An 18,485-nucleotide genomic window follows, 5' to 3' on the forward strand; every position below is an offset into this window, starting at 1 on the left:
CAGCTCGGTACCCTGTGCAGCAGAACCGACTACACTGCCCTAAATCCAGTGCTGCATAGAGCTGTATATTTCTCCTCTCTCTGACCTGAATAATGTGCTGGAAATTTGATTCCTGCATAGATCAGGAACTGCCAGGGAAGGAGTGGGAAATCAGTGAGATTAGAAGGAGAAACATAAACAGCAGGAGGAACCCACCAGGACACTGGGGCTGTAGCTCAAAGAGAGGCATTGGCTACAAAAACTAAGGCTCTAAGCCAAGGATGATGAACCTGTGGCCCTCTAGATGGGCTAATGGGGGCTGCAGCTCAGGGGTAGAGTAGGACTTCTCCAGGTAGGGCTGGAAGGAAGCCCTGTTGAAATGCTGTAGAGCTATTGCCAGTCAGTGTAGTAGACAATGGTGAACTACATGGACAAAAAAGATGAAAGATGAAGAACCACTAGAATCCAATAGACTAGATTCTCTAGTGATCAAAGGTGACAATTCCAGACTCAACTTCTCGTGTGGAGGAAAACCTTCCTTCCTTCCTATGTCATCCTGTCCTGCAAAAATATCTGATTGTTAGAATAATTTTGAAAGATTTCTAGACTTTGGCATCAGCCCTCAGGAAGTCTTTGATGTGAGCCATAGATGATTTGGTTTAGCATACCGAAGGTACTTTGGGTCTTTATGGTGTGAAGCAAAGGCCTCACTCATTCTATGATGTGATTTGTGCATGAGAAATTGGGCCGTGCTGCTATTAAGAAAGGTTAACAGGTTTGATAGTAAAGCTACTGATGGATGAGAACAGTCAAATCTCAGAGGTTCATTTTATGGTGCCACTAAAACTTTAAAATGACCCAGCTCCTCTTTCTGAACCTTCCAATAAATGCAACAAAAAGTTTATATTTCATCGTTGTAGAAAGATTTGTTTGCCCCCCCCCCAAGGAACAGTCATCATTGTCAATAAATAATTTCTGAAGCTCTGGTTACCTTTAATAATAGTACTATTGTGCTTAGATCTGCCTGCTAACTGATCTATTTTTACTGGGTTGCTTAGTGATGCAATAGAAAATGCTACCGTGTGAAAGAAGGGCTGCCCTTATGGAGAGCAAAAGTGGCTTATGTATAATGACCGATCCCATTACAGTATATCATTAGCTGAATTATTCCAAGCAATTATAGCTTTTCACATTTACAGATGGTGCTAGTTATCAATTGCAACACGTCGCTCGTAAATCCCCCCCTCCACATTTTACATTGATAGATATCCTTCATCCATTTTATCCAGTTCTATTTGTGATTTAGTGGCAGGGGGGGAAAAGGCTCACAGACAGGGAGGGGCAGACTATTTCTATAGCTCCAAGCCTCTGCCCCGAAGCAAGTTATCCTGTACCCAAAACCTTCGGAACAGGTGCCTGCCCAATTTAAAAAACCCAAAGTCTAATAAAAGAGATTCCGCAACCATCTTAGCTGGTTTATTGTTGAAATGCTGACCAGCTGCAATAAGGAACTTTAGCTAATGCTCAGCCTATACCTCTGTGAGGTTTAAAGCCATTGTTCCTGGGCTGATCCTTTGGAGACTGAGGGAACAATCGCCATCCGTCTCTGCTTACTGCTGAGCTGACTCTTGAGTTCACCTTCATTATTTGGCTGGCTTGGCCAGTTAGTAGCCACTCTGCACCTTTAAGCAATCCTGTTCAGCTTGGCTTCATCAATGCTCAAGGCCAGCCCAACCACATGAGAATCCCAAGTATATATTTTAAGACGCACTATTGAAGTACTATGTGACCTGATAATTGCTATGACCCAGAGGATGCTGGGGGCACGATACTCACATGACCACCAGCCGCATACTTGACCCAAGAGCTGCACCTCCACTACATCTGTGACATTGCAAGGATTCCTAGGAAGCACCCCTGGGATTATGGGGTGCCTTGGGTCTGCCTTATGGGTGCTTATTAAATGATTAATAAATAAAACAGGAAAGCCTACACTGAGGTGTAACCTTTATTACATATATTTGCAATTTTATGATGAGTTTTATGACCACTTGTTTTTTAAAACTGTATTTTATAATGAATATTTTTGTAGTGCTGTTTTAAATGTATTTTGTTGTTTCGTATGTTTTTAGTTATCTTATACGGAAATTGCCTTTAGGAAGGTAATTAATAAATCAAGGCCGACAATAATGATACTGCTTTATGTAAACCACTTTGAGTTTTTTTTTAAAAAAATATTATTAAATGGCATACAAATCTTGTTAAACAAACAAACAAATGGCCTCCCTCGGGAGGTTGGGCACTCTCCCTCCTTGGAGGTTTTTGAGCAGAGGCTGGGCAGCCATCTGTAATGAATGCTTTAGCTGAGATTCCTGCATTTCAGCAGGAGCAGTTGGACCAGTTGACCCTTCAGGTCCCTTCCAACTCTACAATTCTACGATTCCATGAAAATTATCAGACAGAGAGTCTTAGGCATCTGAGTCTCATTTACATTCTCACTGCTGGATCAGTCAAGTGCTCTCAGCCTGGACTAGGAAGGAGGAACCTGTGACATTCCATATGTTGCTGAGCTCCAGCACCTATCAGTCCCAGACAGCAGAGCTGATGCTCCAGGGATACAGATTATTACCGGTTTCCCTTGCTCCAGCTAGCATTCCTATCAACAAAGAGCAACAGTATATTCCTGGCTACTGGTGACTCATTAGTTCATCCATCACTTGCCTCTAAATTTTTCATATGTCCTGTAGATGTTGTCTACCTCTTTGCTGGCTGAGGAGATGCGCATTGTAGCCCAAGACCTCCAGAGGGTGCCAAGTTGACAAAGTCTGGAAATATCCGGGATAGAACCTAGGACCTTACGCGGGCAAACCATGTGCTCATCTTACCTGCAATTTAGCCACAGGACTTTCCCTTTAAAAGGGAGGCTGATTCTAAGGCACAGGCTCTCGATAGTGGAACTACCGGCTGATAAACAGGAACACAGGACAAAGCTGTCAATCTTTTTCCTCTTCAGCAAGTCATTCTTTTGCCACCTCTGTCAACATCCCTACCGCACAGGACCTCCCAGCAACACACAGTGACTGCGTTTCAAAGAGAAGTTGCTGAATTGCAACTTATCACCAAGCTCAAAACCATGGAGGGACCTGGTTTGAACAGAGATATCGGATTCTTATCTCATTATACATGATAAGCGATCTTCAGCCATCTCAACCCTTGCTTTTTCATGCAAAACCATTTGCAGTCGTTTGCGGTCATCAACAGCTATCAGTCAGTCAATCACCCATTTCCACCACCCTTCTGAGTGATCCCCCCTCCCCATCCCCACCCCTCCCCACCCCTTCTCTACATAAGTGCCTGGAAACTTCCATTTCACTGTATCTGAAGAAGTGTGCATGCACACGAAAGCTCATACCAAAATAAAAACTTAGTTGGTCTTTAAGGTGCTACTGAAGGAATTTTTTTTATTTTACTGCGTTTCATGAATGCAACTCTTTAATGCTTAACAACCCCTCCAGTTTCTATTGCCACATATACCAGCCTGATAACGCTGATTAAAGATGATCACTATCCTGGATTTTTTGACAGCTGTGTAAGGAAATGCTGATTAACTATGCAGTCAACCTTGCACAAAGGAATTACAGAGCAGGCAAGGGAGAGAAATTGGAACAATCTGAAAGCAAAAATAACAGTTTCCATCCGTCAAGCAGCAACATTTGAAGTAGCAATGATGGTGGATTTCTAGAGTACGGCAAACAAAAATACAGGTGCGCATAAGGATTAGAGCAGGGCTTCCAAAATAAGCCAGAGAGCATAGAGGCCTTTCTCCCCCCTGAACAAAAATGGGAGGCACAACTTACTTTTAAATCCTGGAAAATTGCTTTTTTATAGTGTGAAAAGGTAAGAACTACCTCTTTTTGCCTATTTCACACTTCTCTTAATTTGGCCTAGTTGGCATTTTGTCCAGGCAGGTGACAGGCTTTCAGAATACCTGAGTCATTTAGAATCAAGGATTCTCCTTAATCACCTACCATTGGCCAATGCCTTTGTGGGTCCTGGACATGCCCTTTAGGCCTGGCATGCACACTGGGGTGAACACTGGCTGGGGGGGGGGTGCATGGAGGGCATGTCAGGCTCACACCCCCAGGATGTATGCAGCAGGGAGAGAGGATTCTTCCTAAGCCTGTCTTTAGCATCTAGTTGTAAACCTGTGCAGGATATGGGAGGGACAGAATCCGCTACCATTTACCGGTATTACAATTCACCTGCCCAAACCAAGTTAACGGGCTAATCTGGTTAATTTGGCTGATTGCAGGTCCTCTAATTTGTTACGTTTAATAAACACAACCTGTTCCCCCGTGAGTTTGTCTCTAGTCTTCTTTCTGGTGCGATGGCAATCAAAGATAAAAAGTGTTCCAGCTAAAGCTGGTTGCCCTTCTGGAAGAGAAGGTGCAGCAGCTTCAGGGGCGTGTATCTACGCTCCAGAGAATTAAAGAGCTGGAGCTTTTCTTGGATGCAGCAGAGCACACTATCTGCACCAAGGAGGAGACAGGGGAGCTCCCTGAGGAGGAGGTCAGTTCCCCAACACAGCAGCCAGATGTATGGAGGGACGTGACTCATAGAAGTAGAAGGCCCAGGGATCGCTCTGAGTGCTCAGAATTACACAACCGTTTTGAAGTGCTCATGGAAGACGAGAAACAGACTCCACCTGAGGATCTCTCCCTCATCACAGTTGATGAGGAATATGAAGACGAGCAACCAAGTCAGTCCTCTGGGAATATGCAGGTAACCTTGGAAGGGACAGCACATGGAAGAATCCCAACCAAGCCTATGAAGAGGCGTGTAGTGGTGATTGCGGATTCCCTACTGAGGGGTACAGAAGCAGTAATCTGTGGGCCTGACAAGATGTCTCGAGAGGTGTGCTGTCTACCTGGGGCCAAGATCAAAGATGTAACAGAACGGCTGCAAGGAATCATAAAACCCACCGACAAATACCCCTTCCTTTTGGTGCATGTGGGAACCAATGACACTGCAAGCCATAGCTTACAGAAGATCAAAAATGATTATGAGGCTCTGGGCAGGAAGTTGAAGCAATTAGATGCACAAATTGTCATCTCTTCTGTCCTCCCAGTTGAACGACATGGCCCAGGGAGAGAGGGAAAAATAGGGGAAGTGAACAACTGGCTTCGCAAATGGTGCAAACAGGAACGGTTTGGATTCCTAGATCACGGTCTGCAGTTTCTTGAAGATGGACTTCTGGCAAGTGATGGACTGCACCTCACAAAAGTTGGGAGGAATGTTTTTGCCACGAAACTCAAAAACCTCATCAGGAGGGCTTTAAACTGACTTATGTGGGGGAGGGAGACAGTGGTCCTGAAGGTAGGAGTCTATCAAATGCTGAAGATGATCATCCGAATGTCAAGGACCAAATGGAGCAAGCAGCATGCAGACCTAGTGGTGGGACGAAAATATCCTTAAATAAGAGACATGGGGGAATGATCAACGGTCTTCAATGTCTGTATACTAATGCACAGAGCATGGGAAATAAACAAGATGAACTTGAGCTCTTGGTACAGCAAACTAAATATGACATAATAGGCATCACTGAAACCTGGTGGGATGAGTCTCATGACTGGAATGTAGTAATAGAGGGATACAATCTATTTAAGAGAAATAGACCAAACAGGAAAGGAGGAGGAGTAGCTTTATATGTTAGGGATATGTATACCTGTGAAGAGATCCAGGATTTAAAACTTCAAAGCCAAATTGAGAGTATCTGGGTCAAAATTAAGGGAGAGAAAAACAACAGTGATCTCATTGTGGGAGTTTACTATAGATCCCCAAGCCAAACTGAGGACACAGATGATGCCTTCCTGGAACAGATGGCCAAGCATTCCAAAGGAAGTGAGATAGTAGTAATGGGGGATTTCAACTATCCTGATATTTGCTGGATGTCAAACTCAGCCAAGAGCATAAGGTCGAACAGATTCCTCACTGGCCTTGCAGACAACTTCATTGTCCAGAAAGTGGGAGAAGCAACAAGAGGATCAGCCATTTTAGATCTGGTCCTAACCAATAGTGATGACTTGGTTAGTGGGGTAGAAGTGGCAGGATCATTAGGTGGGAGTGACCATGCTCTTCTGGATTTTATTATCCAGCGGAAAGGAGCAACCAAGCATACTAAGGTCCAAATTCTAGACTTTAAGAAAGCCGACTTCAGAAAACTTAGGGAAACGCTGGGTGAAATCCCATGGACAGTAATACTAAAAGGGAAGGGAGTTCATGATGGTTGGGAGTTTGTTAAAAGGGAGATATTAAAAGCACAACTTCAGGCAATACCAATGAGACGGAAACATGGAAGGTGCCTAAAGAAGCCAGGCTGGCTATCTAAAGAACTTTTGACTGAGTTAAGATTTAAAAGGGATATGTACAAAAAATGGAAAAGGGGGGAAATCTCCAGAGAGGAATTCAAACATATAGCCAGCACGTGTAGAGACAAAGTCAGAAAAGCTAAAGCACAGAATGAACTCAGGCTCGCCAGAGAGGTTAAAAGCAACAAAAAGGGCTTTTATGGGTATGTCCGTAGCAAAAGGAAAAACAAGGAAACAGTGGGGTCACTCAGAGGAGAAGATGGTGAAATGCAAACAGGGGACAGAGAAAGGGCAGAACTCCTCAATGCCTTCTTTGCCTCAGTCTTCTCCAAGAAAGAAAAAAACGCCCGACCTGAAGAATATGGAGCAGATGATTCAGCAGGGGAAACACAGCCCAGAATAAGTAAGGAGGTAGTACAAGAATACTTGGCTAGTTTAGATGTATTCAAGTCTCCAGGGCCAGATGAACTACATCCAAGAGTATTAAAAGAACTGGCAGAGGTGATTTCAGAACCACTGGCAATAATCTTTGAAAATTCCTGGAGAACAGGCGAAGTTCCAGCAGACTGGAGGAGGGCAAATGTTGTCCCTATTTTCAAAAAGGGGAAAAGAGAGGACCCAAACAATTACCGCCCAGTCAGCCTGACATCAATACCAGGAAAGATTCTAGAGCAGATCATTAAGCAAACAGTCTGTGAGCACCTAGAAAGAAACTCTGTGATCACTAAAAGTCAGCATGGGTTCCTGAAAAATAAGTCATGTCAGACTAATCTGATCTCATTTTTTGACAGAATTACAAGCCTGGTAGATGAAGGGAACGCTGTGGATGTAGCCTATCTTGATTTCAGCAAGGCCTTTGACAAGGTGCCCCATGATATTCTTGTAAAGAAGCTGGTAAAATGTGGGCTAGACAATGCTACCATTCAGTGGATTTGTAGCTGGCTTACTGACCGAACCCAAAGGGTGCTCATCAATGGCTCCTCCTCATCCTGGAGAGTAGTGACTAGTGGGGTCCCACAGGGTTCTGTCTTGGGCCCAGTCTTGTTCAACATCTTTATCAATGACTTGGATGATGGGCTTGAGGGAATCCTGAGCAAGTTTGCAGATGACACCAAATTGGGAGGGGTGGCTAACACCCCAGAGGACAGGATCACACTTCAGAATGACCTTAACAGATTAGACAACTGGGCCAAAGCAAACAAGATGAATTTTAACAAGGAGAAATGTAAAGTACTACACTTGGGCAAAAAAAATGAAAGGCACAAATACAGGATGGGAGACACCTGGCTTGAGAGCAGTACATGTGAAAAGGATCTAGGAGTTTTGGTTGACCACAAACTTGACATGAGTCAGCAGTGTGATGCAGCAGCTAAAAAAGCCAATGCAATTCTGGGCTGCATCAATAGGAGTATAGCATCTAGATCAAGGGAAGTAATAGTACCACTGTATTCTGCTCTGGTCAGACCTCACCTGGAGTATTGTGTCCAGTTCTGGGCACCACAGTTCAAGAAGGATACTGATAAGCTGGAACGTGTCCAGAAGAGGGCAACCAAAATGGTCAAAGGCCTGGAAACGATGCCTTATGAGGAACGGCTTAGGGAGCTGGGTATGTTTAGCCTGGAGAAGAGAAGGTTAAGGGGTGATATGATATCCATGTTCAAATATATAAAAGGATGTCATATAAAGGAGGGAGAAAGGTTGTTTTCTGCTGCTCCAGAGAAGCGGACACGGAGCAACGGATTCAAACTACAAGAAAGAAAATTCCACCTAAACATTAGGAAGAACTTCCTGACAGTAAGAGCTGTTCGGCAGTGGAATTTGCTGCCAAGGAGTGTGGTGGAGTCTCCTTCTTTGGAGGTCTTTAAGCAGAGGCTTGACAGCCATCTGTCAGGAATGCTTTGATGGTGTTTCCTGCTTGGCAGGGGGTTGGACTGGATGGCCCTTGTGGTCTCTTCCAACTCTATGATTCTATGATTCTAAAGGGATTGAGTACAGTACTGAAACTCACAGAAATGCTGCAAAACAAAATGGGGAAAAATTGATAAAAAATGAGAGGAAAGAGAAATGAGGATTGGAAATGCACTATAATAAGAGAACAAATAACTCCGGAGTGATAAGAAGAGACCAAAAATAGGGTGGGAGCAGATGAATAAAAAGCAGAAGGCGATGGAGGAGAGAAAAAGGGTTTTGACAACCACAATGTAAACTTTTCTGCAAGTGGGCAGGGGGATAAGTACTCCACAACGCTACAAATGATAGAGGAAGATGTTCTACTGCAGAAAATGCACACAGAGGAAAACTGAATTGCAGAGATAAAGAGCAACCACGTGAAAGCCGAAGCATATGAGGCAGGAGGGGGGGACCATCCCTAAAGAATTGGGCCTTGAGATGAGCACAAAGCTAAGCTAAGAGGGGTGTGGGGAGAGAGGAGGCTTCCGCTAAACAAAACAATTCGAGGCAGATGTCGAAAACAATGTAGATGAAACAATGCTCGCAATGAAAGATTGCTTTAAAATAAAGAAGGCTTCTTATTTGCTGACAGTGGGGCAGAGAAGCAAAGCCGAAGGAAATGAGTCACAAAAGAGATGGGAAATGTGGTAAGAAACGAAGAGAAAATATTCCTGATGAGGCAGAGCTGGGGAAGAAACTGGAAGAAATGTTAAATGACAGTCAAAGGTTTTCCAGCCTATCTGTGTAAAGGAGCTATGAGAACACGTGTGTGTGTGTGTGTGTGTGTGTGTGTGTGTGTGTGTGACTAAGGAAGCCAACTTGCCTAGTCCAGTTTTCAAACCTTGTTCTGCTTTCAGGGGACACTTTCTGCACTGCCAGTGAGCCCCTTCCAGCTCATCTGTGGCGTGTTGCCAGGGGTGAGGTTCTGGAGGACGTATTTCTTCAGCGCACAATCAGTTTGCTCAGGGCACCAGACTTGCTCTGTATGAATTATAAATCTACCCTGCAGCACAGCCAGCGGTCCTCTGCACCTGTGTATTGCAGCAGTTCAGTAATAAACAGGTGGCCAGTCTTTCACAGGAGCATACCTGTCGCTACTGCCTTCTCATTGAGGAGCTGCAGGCTCTGATCAGCTTCCCCCTGGCAGGCACCCCCTGGGTGTCACCTGAACACAGTTTGACAACCACAGGCCCGTTATTCCAGGTTTTCTCACCTCTCTGCCTCTCTTCAGCAGGGTGACTGACTAGCGGGGCATCTCAAGACATTTTGCTGCGGGAGGCTGAGTAGCAAATGGTGCCCTCCTCCAAGGCCAGCCACCTTTATTTGGACATCTGAAGCAGAAAGCACACAGCCACCTCTCCTCCCTATCAGCAGAAATATGCACTAACTTCACATTGCAAACCGTGATACCCCAAATCAGATGCCTGGGGTGGTGTCTTCTCTCTGCCTTGTGATAGGACCAGGGGTAGTAGGGCAGGGAAGGGAACTTCTGTGGGTGATGCCCTTTTTTAAAAAAACCTCTGCTGTAAGTAGCTTCTTTGCAACTATTCCTCCAAGGAGCTTGAGGTGGTATAGATGGTTCTCCCTTTGCATTTTATCATTGCAACTACCCTGTGAGCAAAGTTAGAATGACATGGAGTGAGTGGCATGAGGGTAGCTAGTGAGCTTGATGGCTGAGCAGTGATTTGAACCTAGAGCTCCCCATTCCTAGAGTCTGGTATCCCATCCAGTATATCGCACTGGCTCTCGTGCTTTACAGTAAGAGGGCCCCAGTCCTCCTGTTGGAATTGGCTAGATATTTTTAACTGTCAAACCAACTTTATGTCCACATGAGGAATGGTTGCATTTTTTTGATCCCGTGGATGGGACCCGCCTTGTGGCAGGATTTGGGCCAGGAGGTTCTGTCACTCCTTCCTAACTTTGGTTCTGAAATTGTGTGTCCAGTAAATTGATACTACTACACCCCCTAATTCAAAGCCAGGCATTTTGGCATGTGATTGTGGTATCCCCCAGCATAGATGGCTTTCTATAGTTAATATACAACAACAACCTATCTCTATTACGTGCTAAATGGAGTTTCCATACTTGGAACCAGTCTATATTTATTCCCTTAAGGTTTCCTGGAACCACTAGACTTGGCTAATATCCTCAACTGCCAATTGGCTGCTCTTTCCTGGATTTAATCACCATGTGCCCATAACTTCCACTGATCCCCAAAATATGATGTGGATGCATGCTGGAAAAGCACCCCTGCGATATTCAACTCACTTGATGTGACCTCCTGCAAAAGACTAAGCTAGGTAGCCACCTGTCAGGTGGCAGTAAGCAACTCCCACGGCCAGTTGCTAGGAACATACAAGACAAGGAAAAGTTCTTACCATCTGCTTTTTATTCAGTATTTACGGAGAGAGGCTTGGAACACAGCCTCTTGGGATAATGGGTGTTGTTCCAAGTGATTCTCCACCCCTCTTTTCTCCCACTTCCTCATTCATCATTGTCATCATCTCCCCTAAGGGTGCCACTGAGGTCCCTTTGCTTCTGAGCTCTTTGCTCTCCTACTTTCAAGGCTCGCCGGGTTCGGGGGGGGGGTCTGGAATGCTTTCTAAAGACACTGTGTCCATCAGCTGTTGCCCTCCTGATGCTTCCTTTTCCTCCTCCTCTCCCATTATTTCCCAGCTTTCCCCCTCATCTGGCTCTGAGAGGTGACCTCCCTCAAACCCCTGTCTTCCTCTTCTCTGGAAGGGTCAGACTGGGGAGGCGGTCTCCACCATTCCTCCTCTGCCCAGTCTCTGACACCACCTATGTGTACCTAGTGGTAGGATTAGCTCTGAAGGCATCTATTGGTTTCTCATGTCAACCTTTTTTAATATGTCCCTCTATTCTAATGGTTCAACAATGTGCTTTCTAAAGCAGGTCAGCCTTCTTGTCTCATCTCCAAACCACAAAACCCTGGCTATAGTTTTTATGCATAAATGGATCAGTAAGCATTATGTATCTAGAAATGACACACCTTGGGTTTGAACATTCCCAAACAGGAGATCTCGTCGTCAATTACCAAACCGCAGTGGTTAAAAATAAAACCCTCCCAGGCTTCATTTAAGATCTTCTAGAGAGACACAATCAGAAGACGATACCATCTGATGGAGCTGTTGCCAGCATGTATATTTGGGAGACTGCAGGGGGCAGGGAGAATGCTTCTTTAAAAGACACAAATTGCCTTGACATATAAGCCTAGTGTGCACAAAATGGTAAGCCAAACTGTGGTTTACAAAGACTGTGCTAATGTGTGGACTCCCAGAGAGAAACTTGCAGGCCCTTTGCAGGCATGTATGCTGGAAATACTGCAGCTAGAGGGGAATTGAGTGTTTGAATGTTCTCCTGTACAACTACCTCTTTACAATGACACACACACAAAATGCAAACTACCCTGATAGATAGACCTGGTATATACAACAGGATTCATCCAAACCATGGTTTTCTGGGACAGCACAAAGACATGGGCTCGCAAAGAGATGCTTGCAGCTGCTTTGCTCCTCATGAGTCCCTTTTGTTTGGCTTTGCACATCATCCATACATAGGCTCATGACTCAGCACCCTGCTCACTAATCACAAGGTCAAACCTTGGCTATAGTTTGCGGTTGATGAGGACAGATCAAAACCACAAGCCCCAGTTTGGGAGACATGTTGCATGTGACACAGGAGTGGCTAAGGACCAGGGAGGAACAAAGCAGCTGCATGCTCCTCTCTGGGATCCTGCACGTATGCACAGACCAAGCAAACCATAGTTTACTGTGTCACACAAACCGGCTTATTATTTTGGTAAGAACAAATTGCTGTGCCATGTGCCTTAAGACTAAAACTGTGTACTCACCATACATTTATTAGAATCATGGAATTGTAGAGTTGGAAGAGACCCCCAAGGGCCATCTAGTTGAAGCATTCCTCCCCCTCAAAAAAGAATTGTGGGAACTGTAGTTAGTAGCTTTGTGGGGGGCAAACTACACTTCCAGGTACTATTTGTTGGGGTGTACTGTATGTGTGCTTTACACATGTTCTTTGTTGAAGCAACTTGCTGGTTTAGATCTGCATCAATGACTATTTACTGGGCATGAGCTAATATTCACCAAGCCAACACCAACTGACAGATGACCACAGAGCAGGCAATCGTATTTGCTTTTATCAGGCCTGACAAGGCACAAAAGCATGCACTGCTAGTGAGAAGAGCAGATTATTATTATTATTATTATTATTATTATTATTATTATTATTATTATTTTAGTGACCCAAGCAGAGGGGCGGGGGGGGAGGGGGGAGCTGATCAAATGCACAGGGCAGTGCCCAGGCAAGATAACTATCCAAAAAGCGCCATTTCCTCTGTTTGTTGTCTGCCCGTTGTCTGTCTGTATTGCTTTTCCTCCTAGTGCTTTTATCTTCATAATACAATCTGCCCTGGGCAAAAAAATAAATCTCTTAGTGGAGAACAAAGAGGAACACAAGTTAAAAGCTCTATAGTCACACCATTGTCAATTATTTTTATCAATATTTTAAGAAGGGACTTTTTGCTCCTAAGTGCAGAGTGTTCATTTTCTCTTTCTTCTCTTAAAAACAAAAGATTATTTCATTTCTGCTCTGCTCTTTCCAAAATCCAATTGTGTGCCTTAAATAACTTTGCACAAGTGAAAAGCTGTTTCTGTGCTTTGCGAGAAATATCTCACAAAGCTACAACTCTTCTGTGGGTGCGTAATTCCATCAGCCCCCTGCTATTTCCTGCAGCAGAGAACGAAATGGTCGAGCAGAGATCCTAAGAAGAGGGAAAGGGTTTCTTGGGGGGGGGGTTGGGCAATTGTCTTAAATGCAGAAGGTCCCAGGATAAATCCCTGGCTTCTCCAAGCAGGGTTGCCTCAAACCCTGTACAGCTGCTGCCAGTCAGTGTAGACAATGCTCAGATACATAGACCACTGGGCCTGACTTGGTATGAGGCAGCTTCCTGTGTCCTGTGCATCCCTGTTGCTCTGTTTGAAAGGCAGCTGTCAGAGAGGCTGTTAAGCAGGGTTTACAGGTAGCATTTCAGGGACCAGGTCCTGACAGGTAGCATTTTAGGGAATGCTTTTAATATTTTTAGGGAATATGTTTAGGGAAGCTTTTAATATTTGATGAATTATTGTATTTTAGTATTTTACTGGAAGCCGCCCAGAGTGGCTGGCTGGGGAAACCCAGCCAGATGGGTGGGGTATAAAGTTGTGCCTTTGTCATCTTAACTTGCTTGACACCTGGTGTCAGGTGTGGAGAAGGTGAGCATGGTTTGGGGAAAACTGCCTTTGGACCAAATTAAGATCCCTGCTGGGATTAATTTGGTCGTAATCTGACTTTGCTTGTGGATCTCATCTAGGATGGGGGAAAGTCAGTGATTCCCCCCTCCCCCCACAAGCTGGGTGGAACAGGTGATTTCTGTATAAGGTGATCATTTTGCCTAAATGTGCAGTGAGCCGCTTAGGTGCTTGTTGAGCTTGATCTAATACTGAACTGTTTGCCGAGCTGATCAGATGCTGTGAGGGTGCAAATCAGTTTGGGGGAGCTCTTACTCAAAATGGCCTTGAGTGCACTTGCAGAAAGATGGTAGATAAATTCATGTTACAATAATCTGATGTTTGAATCCATGGTAGCAGAATTCATTTCATTAGCAATCAAGGTGCTGCAGGAACAAAAGCAATAATAAGTAATGAAGTTGTTTCCATTTACATCGGAATAATTGAGAAAAGAGCCTGGAACTATGCTATTAAAGTCTGTGACAGAAAGCCAATGACAAGCTCGGATTCTAGTAAATGGCAATATAAAGCTTAACTTTTATCCCTTGACTTCACTTGGCCTCTGAACGGCACATATTTATGTGAGGTGTGCGGGTGCAAAAATGCCATTTCACAATACAAATTGAAATAATAATTTAGACTTCAATTTAAAAAGAGAGAAGGAAGCACTATTAGACATGGGATTTATTGGCAGTACATAACCATCTCAGCATATCTGATGAAGCCTTGTCTTTTGAAGTCAGGTGTAATGGGATTTTCTGAGGGAAATGGAGCATCAATAATTATTTCAGCATGTATTGTGCGACAGTTTATCACGGCATTCAAATAAAAGTCACCATGCTCTGAAAACTATGATGGCGGCACTAAAAGCACGCAGCCTTCTGCTGAAAGAACATGGAAGGGAGGTTTTTGTCAAGACCCCAGATTAGATTTTAAGAACCCTGTTTAAAATTTAGCAGAATTTAAAGCCCTCTACCTAGGAGATGGGCATGTAAATTCTCTTGTAAAAAGGAAAATGCAGATTAATCAGCTATATTCAATCAGGCTGTTATCAAATGGTTACAAAGGACAAATAATGTTCATATATCTGGAACCAACACCTAGAGATTTCTCAGTGTGGGCCATTTTGGTGCTGCATGATAGATAGCTCAGTCAGTAGATCACGAGACACTTAATCTCAGGGTCATGTGTTTGAGCCCCACATTGGGCAAAAGATTTCTGCGTTGCCAGGGGTTGGACTAGATGACCCTTGTGTCCCCTTCCAACTCTACAATTATATATGATTCATTGCATCCATACCATGGATATGGGGACAAATAGCTTCACTCTGGTTCCCCACCCACCATGTGCATATTTGTTCTACAGCTACTGAAAGGATGCACAACCTTCAAAGAACTAAATTAAAATTTAAAGAGCAACATTCAGATTTAAAGCTTCACGAAGTGGAATTTCTGTAGGGAAAGGGATAGCCTAGCCAGTATTTTCTAAAGGGTATCAGCTGTTCTCATAATAACTGTAAGCCCCCTTAAGAGCACACCATTTTGAAAGGGACGCTGTAAAGTGCTAAAATAAATACATATATAAATAGCCTGTTCATCATGTGTAGGGGAAGTCATGTTTACCTTAAAATAGGTATGTGAGCATGTTTGGCTGCAGCCTTGCATCAGGCAAAACAGCACCTTCCTGGTTGTCAAACAGTCGTTTTCATTGAAGCTTGTCTGAGTCAGCAGCATAACTCCTCCTCCTATTTATCTCCATGATTATTTTGGAGGTTAAAATGACCTCCTACTGATTGATAGCCTCCACAGTGGCAGTCATTGTGGAGGCTATCAATCAGTAGGAGGCCATTTTGGCCTACTGGCAGTCATTGTGGAGGGACCTAAGGTGATTGCAAATTTCAAAAAGGGGAGGGGATTCGCATTGGCTTCAAATGCATTGGCTATGACTGTACAAACAAAGCTCAGAGAAGTATGTGTGCATGTAGATTGATTATCATTACATAGTGAGCACCTCAAATGACCTTTTTTATTGCTGCATTCTAAGGCAAAGGATTTAAACCTGCTGGACCTTTTGGCGCTTACATAAGAATTCAGACAGGATTTCTGTGTGACTTCATATTGCAGATTTGGAAGCAATAGAATAAATAAAAACGGACTCTTCTTGAAATAAAAATTGCCCAGCCCAAAAATATGGTTTAAAAGCTTTACTAACTGAACTTGCTTCAAAACAAACATATAACAAATAATGGTACATCCAGATAATTGCATAATATCATGTGCTGATCCCAGCACAGGTGAAACATCTTAGAAATATGAAATAACTTCATCCAGAGCTGAAATCAAAGCCCTGCTTCTCCAACACAGACTCTGTTAGCCTGAGGCTGTGTTCTCCTGGAGAATCATTTGCACATCCTTACTTCTCTAGTGCTTCAGAACAAAAACCTAGCTGACACCCTCAAATTGGAGACTTGCAACTGAATACTTTTATGTGATCTACGTTAAACACCTCATGACAGATCTAGCAGAGATACATTCACACTAATCATGAACTTGTTAGGCACTCTGCTGTTCTAGTGTTTAGATTCAGTGCAAGTTTCCATACCATGCTTTCAGCAGTACACATACGGAGTTATTTTCCATTTCAATGTACAATTATACTTAACATTGCAGTCTTTCATTGGTGCCTTTTTTGCACAAGTTATACACATTTCTCACACATCGCTTTTTTTTGCATGCCTTGGCTTGATTCTGCAGGTCTTGGAGAGGGCCCACAGCTTAGGGGCGGAGCATCTGCTTTGTCTGCCCAGGGGGGTCCCAAGGTTTAATCTCAGATCTCTAGTTAGAAGGTCTCCGGGATCAGGTATGGGAAAGCCTTTACTCTGCCTGGGATCTTGGATAACTTCCCGAAGCCAGGGAACAGTAGAGAGCTGAATGGAACAATGATCTGATAGTATAAGGCAGCTTAATATGTTCACATTCTGCAAGAGTATTGTGTCCTTTCCTTGCAAAGTACACGATCAATCAAGTTTACACAGTGTACAATAACTTGCCTGCGCACCCCTGGCTGAAGACTTAACCATATATCCCCAGCCAGAGTGAGGATCTATTGTTAGGAAGCCATCTTTCATACCCAGGAGGCAAATGAATGAAAGGAGCTGTGTGCTTTTTATTACACCTGCAGAGGCTGGAAGTGCAGCCAGGAGACAACTGTCCAGAATGTTCACGATTGCCAGTTTAAGCAGCCTTGGAGGTGTAATACGCTTTTATGCTCACCCAACTAGAAAGGATGCATTTTCTGCACGATGGAGAAGTTTCAATGTTATTACAAGCCCTGTGAGCAAAAAAAAAAGGAGTTAAGGTTATACAGTTTCAGAATCTGAACTGATCGAGCGATACTCCAGGTATTCAGGGTTGAAATGCAAGCTGCGCCCACCTGTGTTGTCAAAGATCAAGGTATGCTCAAGCAAGCATGTTGAGATCCGTCTCCTTCTCCTTAAAGAAGCTGGCCTTTGCAGAAGATACTTTGAATTAGCTGGAGATTTTGTAGAAGCAAACAGCCCCCCTCCCAAACTCACACACAACCCTACTCTTTTCAATGAATAAGTTTGTTCTGTTTTGTATTGATCAAAGTCTAAATAGAAAAACAACAAATAATCTCATGGGATGTTAGCCTAACACATTTCTGGAGAGACATGGGCTTGAGTCCTCTTTATCTGATGCTTGAAGTCTTAAATGCTAGCATGTATGAGATGATAGATAGATGGATAGATAGATAGATAGATGATAGATAGATAGATAGATAGATAGATAGATAGATAGATGATAGATAGATGATAGATGATAGATAGATAGATAGATTAGATGATAGTAGATAGATAGGTGATTATATATATATATATATATATATATATATATATAGAGAGAGAGAGAGAGAGAGAGAGAGAGAGAGAGAGAGAGAGAGAGAGTGTTACAGGTAGGTAGCTGTGTTGGTCTGACGTACTTTAGTCAAAACAAAAAATAAAAAAATTACTTCCAGTAGCACCTTAGAGACCAACTAAGTTTGTCATAGGTATGAGCTTTCGTGTGCAAGATAGATGATAGATAGATAGATAGATAGATAGATAGATAGATAGATAGATCATACATACATACATACATACATACATACATACATACATACATACATACATACAGTGTGTTTGTTGACAGTGCTCACCAGCACCTGTCCTTTTGCTGTCCATGTCAGCAGGCACAAACAGCACTTTTCACAATATGAGTAAAGTACTGGCACCTCTCTTCTTTTTACCAAAAAGCAGCAACACACACACACACACACATCACACAGATAACAAACAGTTATCTATAGGGAACTGGTGCTGTAGACACTGGTGAAAAGGTAAGGCCTCTAGCCCTTTTCACTAAACACCAACCTTTCCTAAGCTGGTCAAATCAGAAGCCAGGACAGCTTTTGTAATTTCGAGACTGTCCCTGGTAAATTGGGACACTTGGAAGGTATGCATTAAACACTTTATACTCTAAACTAAACTGAGTAGGAAAGAAGTTTTCTTAACCTGAAACTCTGGAAAAGCAAGACCCTCCAAGAGTCACTATTTTCCAGGGATAGTCCCGGATTTACAGAAGCCGTCCTGCTTTCTGAATTGATCCTGGAATGTCCCATTTTCCCTTAGGACACCCCTGTTTCCATCAAAGAAATGTTGAAGGGTATGGGTGTTATGCAACCCCTGAGCCAAGGAATTCAACCTTTGGAAAACATCTGAAGGCAGCCCTGTATGGGGGAGGTTTTTTAATGTTTAATGTTTTATTATGTTTTTATATATGTTGGAAGCCACGCAGAGTGGCTGAGGCAACCCAGTCAGATGATG

This window comes from Zootoca vivipara, chromosome 12 (genome assembly GCF_963506605.1).
Source record: "Zootoca vivipara chromosome 12, rZooViv1.1, whole genome shotgun sequence".
NCBI lineage: Eukaryota > Metazoa > Chordata > Lepidosauria > Squamata > Lacertidae > Zootoca > Zootoca vivipara.